Below are 6,000 nucleotides of genomic sequence, written 5' to 3'. Positions count from 1 at the left end.
GCAGATGACAGTGAACTCCTATATAAATACTGAAGGTATTTATGAACTCTAGTATACGTTACAGCAGTGCTTCCAGTTATAGTAATCTTTTGTTTATTTACACTGAGAAATAAAAATATGCAGAGTTTGCATATTTTCTAGCTATGCCACAGTGGTCCCAAAGAGCAAAAAAGGGGGTTTTTTAGATTGCGTCAAATCGGTTGACTTTAGCAATATGGTGTCTTTGAAAAAGTTTCTTGGAGTAGAACTCCCCTTCTTTCTGTCTTATCAGATTAATGATTAATCCCCCTAATAGTGAGTTACGGAATTTTTTTTTTTTTTTTTTTTTTTTATTTCGATTATAGAGGTTTTAACCTTAAGGTCATTCGCCTCTTCGGGTTAGGAAAATCTCTTATGAAAAATTTCTAACCCTATGTGCGGGGTCGGGACTCGAACCCAGGTGCGCTGCGTACAAGGCAATCGATTTACCAACTACGCTACGCCCACCCCAGTTACGGAATTTATTTTCTCCAATAATTCAGATAGACAAATACCTACTTCAGCAAAGTTGTAGAGAAACTTGTTACAAACATTTTAACCGAAGACTTCAACTCTCTATCTTTTAAAGTTTTTGAGATATGGGACATTATTTTTAAAAGGCCCCTTAAAAACTGTTTTTTCATCATAAGTTTTCTTCTAGACTTTTTCTATTATATAAATGTTCTAGAACATTGTTTGGACTATTAAACTGCTTTACTTTGCCGAAGACGGAAACTTGCTATCGCTAGTATGTGAGGAGATATTCACGTTTTTTGATTGAAAATAGCTCTTTTTCCAATGCCGATAACTTTTAAACGGGCAAAAACGGGCAAACCACTTTGTAAACAAATTAAAGTGCAAGAAAAGCACAACAAATACTGGAAAAATCAGATCTCCCCAAGGCGGCCCTCTATGGAAATACTTGAGCTGAAGTTTGTCTCATACCGTCTGTCGTGTCCGGGTGTATATGTTTCGCATTTTCCAGTGAGAAACACCACTTTGTCGCTCAAAGCCAATCACAAGACTGACACATTTTTTCTCATTTTATTTAAACCCTAAATTTTCTCTATGTTCTTACTCTCTCTCTCTCTCTCTCTCTCTCTCTCTCTCTCTCTCTCTCTCTCTCTCTCTCTCTCTCTTAGTCCTTCTCTCTCTCTCTTCCTCTCACAATCCCTACACCGTCAACAAATGCAATTGATTACTCGCCGTTTGGTTGCTCTTGCGCCATAGTTATGAAGTAGGCGCAAGGGAATTGTCAGTTTCCGGTGTCAGGCGTATGCATTGAGTTTTTGAACAACTGTAACTTTTGACCCAAGCAAACAGAAGTTCGGATAATACTTAAAAAGCACACTTTAAAATTCACAAAAAGTTCTTAGCGAACTTTCAAGCTGCTCAAGCTTTAATAGAACTGCTTAACCCGCTATTAGAACATAAAACGTATTGCAAAATTACTTAAAACGAGAAGCTTATGTAGTTCCTTTATATCAACTTTTGGTTGCTTGGGTATTTACTCAAGACGTGCTTATAACAGTAAGAAAGGATAATTATTACTAGAGATGGGCCATTCGTTCGCGAACGGTTCAAGTGAACTGGTTCTTCGAAGAGAATGAGCGAACGGAAGTTCTTTTTAAAAGAACGGTAGTTCTCAATTCTCTTCAAAGCGAATGAACTGAACCTGACCCAAAGCCGTTTGGCGAATTTCTCGGACCGATTTTTAGGCGAGCGAATGAAAATGAACCGACTTGCCGTCCCACAAACCGCTCTCTGTGCTCTCCCAGAATGGAACCGGCGAAGAACGACTCATCACATTCTCTATTTCTCTAGTTATACATCATGAAGAAATCGCTACCGTTGATGAACTTGTTAAGCATACAGGGGTATAATAGTTTGGGCAGCATCTGTTTGGTTCCTCTCCAAGAATCGAATATTTTGAGAGACATTCGCTAGATACAAGTAAAATATCAGCTGAACGGAAGAACGGTTCATCTGAACTAGTTCTTTTTACAGAACTGTTCAGTCGGGAATGGTTCTTCGAAGTGAACTGTTTCGCCCATCTCTAATTATTACGACTTTAACCCTTTATTTCAGAACTAACAGTAGGGGATGGGTGTAGCGTAGTTGGTAAATGGATTGCCTTGTACGCAGCGCACCTGGGTTCGAGTCCCGACCCCGCACATAGGGTTAGACATTTTTCATAAGAGATTTTTCTAACCAGAAGAGGCGAATGACCTTAAGGTCAAAACATCTATAATCGAAATAAAAAAACTAACAGTAATATATGGTGATGTTACAGGGATGGGAATTATCATTCATTCGCATGATTCTTGGCGCAGTCGTTCATTCACGATACGACTAAAACACTCCAAAAGAACACAACTGAACGTAGGTAGAGATGAACTTCCGAAGATGTGAGCCAAATAAAAGAATGACACGTACTATGTCGAATGAAGAAGATCGTGTTCTTCATTCGCGGATTGAATCGGAAGATTGTACTGTAAACATTCACAAGTGAATCAACTTTTAGTTCACAAATGAATGTGACATTGTATTCTCTGGTTGGGTTAGGTCAACTTTATAGTGCAAATGTACACTATAATCAATGTTGAGAAGTAGATTGCACTACAATCCACTTGAAATTGATATTGTGATATGCACGGAATCGTTTTAAGTTATTTTTTTCCACCAGCACATTGCAAACTACTTACTCAACAATAAGAGATCACCAAGTGAAAGTTTCATAGGTCTATAAACAAGAACGACAAGTTTTTTTTTATTAGAACGATCCGGTGAATGTTTTGAAATGAATCTTTGTGAATGAAAGAATGCATTCATTTGCGATCCTTGCGGCTTTCATTCAAAACACTCCGTATGCGATGGAGAATGAATCATAGCCGGGCGCTGTCACTTTTTTTCAGTTCTGTGTTTTGCTTCTCGCTTTCGCACGAACGCGTAACTCTGCACAAGAAGGGTTGCCGAGATCGGGTTTCACAGTAAGAGCATGTTGGTGAATGATTTCAAATTGATCGTTTCGTGAAATGATTTTTCCCATGCCTGGTGATGTATTTAATGCCGGAATAACTCTAATATGGACAAACTTAGGCTCTAGTATTTCCATAGAGGGCCGCCTTGGGGAGATCTGATTTTTCCAGCATTTGTTGTGGTTTTCTTGCACTTTAATTTGTTTACAAAGTGGTTTGCCCGTTTTTGCCCGTTTAAAAGTTATCGGCATTGGAAAAAGAGCTATTTTCAATCAAAAAACGTGAATATCTCCACACATACTAGCGATATCAAGTTTCCGTCTTCGGCAAAGTAATGCAGTTTAATAGTCCAAATAATACTCTAGAACATTTATATAATGGAAAAAATCTAGAAGAAAACTTATGATGAAAGAACTGTTTTTAAGGGGCCTTTTACAAATAATGTCCCATATCTCAAAAACTTTAAAAGATAGAGAGTTGTCTTCGGGTAAAATATTTGTAACGAGTTTCTCTACAACTTTGCTGAAGTAGGTATTTGTCTATCTGAATTACTGGAGAAAATAAATTCCGTAACTCACTATTAGGGGGATTAATCATTAATCTGATAAGACAGAAAGAAGGGGAGTTCTACTCCAAGAAACTTTCTCAAAGACACTATATTGCTAAAGTCAACCGTTTTGACGCAATCTAAAAAACCCCCTTTTTTGCTCTTTGGGACCACTGTGCTATGCCTCAGCAGAAAGTGGGTATCTCCGTTATTTATTCGCACGGTAAAAAACTTTACCCATTTTGTGTATTCAAATTGCTCATTTTCGGAAGCTATTCGAGCTGTCAAAAAATGGGTATTTTTTGTTTCTAACAACTTTTTATCCATTTCACAACTACTGGATGAGGTAATGTTAAAGGGTATATTGATCTTAATAATGGGTGAAAAATCCTTAAGAAGTATTTCAAGAGAGTTAACCTGCAAACTAAGGATCGTAGTGGAACCTGCAAATTATCGCCCTGCATCGGAGTCCATGGCGGAAACGGAACATTTTTCGGCAATGTTCCGAAAACAACGTCTGTTTAGACTACGGAGGATGTTGAAAATATGCGTCAGTTCGGCATTTTTAGAGCAGCCAATAGATCCAGCCATCAAAAATATATCCAGTTGGCGGTTTTATTTTGTTAAGTAGTTTTAGAATAGGATTTCTATCTATATTTCTATACTTTTATAAGGAAACAATAATGTGAAATGAATGTTATCTTATGTTTTTTTTTTAAATTCAGAAATAATTCTATTGACAGTATTTTCACTCTGGCGCGAATTTCATGAATGGGTATTTTTTACGCATTTTGTTGTAACAGTTCTGCGAAAAATAATGGGTGAAACATACCCAGGTTGACGTACAAGGTCTGTACTCATTTATGGGTATAAACGCTTTACCCATTAAATGGGTTATTCCACTTTTATTGAAAATGCGTAGTTTTCTACGCATTAATGGGTACTTGATTTAATTAGTGTATCGTGCAGGAAGGTAAAATTAGGTAAACCGTGTTGAAGGTTGTTTCCGCGCGAAGGAAATGGAAACGAAACGATTGGCAACTGGAATTTAGAGACGTCCTTTCGTGGAATTGGTTCTTGTACTGAGAAAAACTTCTTCAGACTTTAGGCAGTCCTTTTAGCGCTGAGATAGACGTTGAAACCAAAATAGACTAGTACCTCACTGCAAGTGGAGAGCTATATTACTATTACGGATTTCAGAACGGTTTTCGCAGCGAAAGAACCTCCCTATTAGGGAGAATTTCGGGGTGCATAATAGACCTCTTGCATCGATTACATTATTTGATAGGCAAACATTTTCCGTATGCATCTCATGCTCTGGTTCTATTTTTATTTCTGTTTTCTTTACCCACGCATTGCTGAGGGCCAGCGCATGGTTTGTTTAAACTTTTATTTGAAACGTTGCACATTTCAATGCTTGACTCGTTGCGCGGTAACTATGGCAAAAATCATAACTCAACCTTGAGTTAATTTACTTAAATTTAAATTGAATTTACCTAATTTTGAGTATAGGTAGGTAATTTTAAATCTGTGCATCCCACTTCCTCCAACGAAAAACGAAAGAGAGGGAGTCCAAATTTACCTAAAAATAATGAGATATTCCCCAAAGCCGACTAAACTTCATCCCATTAATTTTGAGTAATAAAATCATTCCCTGTCCCTCGTTTTCCGGCAGTGAAATAAGGACAACAAATTAAAATTACCTATACTGGTAGGTAATGGATTTTAAGTATGTATACGTTACGGCAGTGCTTCCAGTTGTAGTAATCTTTTGTTTATTTACACTGAGAAATAAAGATAATATATTTTGCACAGTTTGAATTTTTTCTATCTCCGTTATTTATTCGTTGCGATTTCTAAGCATTTTCTTGCATATACCGTGCAGAGCCCATACACCGATCAGGTCCCATTCACTGATCATTTTGACGCAAAAGTCGTTTCGTCGCAATTCGCAATTTCGAATATTAAATAGAATTAAGAAATTAGAATTGAGTAGTTTATCTTGTTTCTGCTTACATTATGTGATAGGGTACGCTTTTCCATATTTTGATCATCTTGCGGCAATACATATGAAACTGGAGCTTCTTTATGACGACACATAGAGAAGAAAAGATAAGCACCATAAAATAACACCATCCCAGTTAAATTACATCCGAAATGAGATTCGATGGAATTCCAAGCGAATGCAACTCATCCTGAATGTATCGGGTTTCGAATCAGTTGTTACATTTGCGCTGAAATTTTAAAACAAAGCATTCCGATTACGATGAGTGGGGAATCTGCTGTCAAAAAGAGTGAAACAGAGAGTTGTGAGAGAAAAAGTTTCAACTTTTCTTGGTGGAAACTAATGGGTAAAATGTATGGGCGTAAACAGCTTTTGTAGACTTTATTTGCAACGTTTCAAGTTGGTATCTAAATAAACTTCTACAAACTGTTCCCATGTTTTTTCTACATCAA

The sequence above is a fragment of the Topomyia yanbarensis genome, chromosome 3 (genome assembly GCF_030247195.1).
Source record: "Topomyia yanbarensis strain Yona2022 chromosome 3, ASM3024719v1, whole genome shotgun sequence".
Classification (NCBI taxonomy): Eukaryota; Metazoa; Arthropoda; class Insecta; order Diptera; family Culicidae; genus Topomyia; species Topomyia yanbarensis.
The sequence above is the reverse complement of the archived record's forward strand: the minus strand, read 5'-3'. Positions refer to the sequence as shown.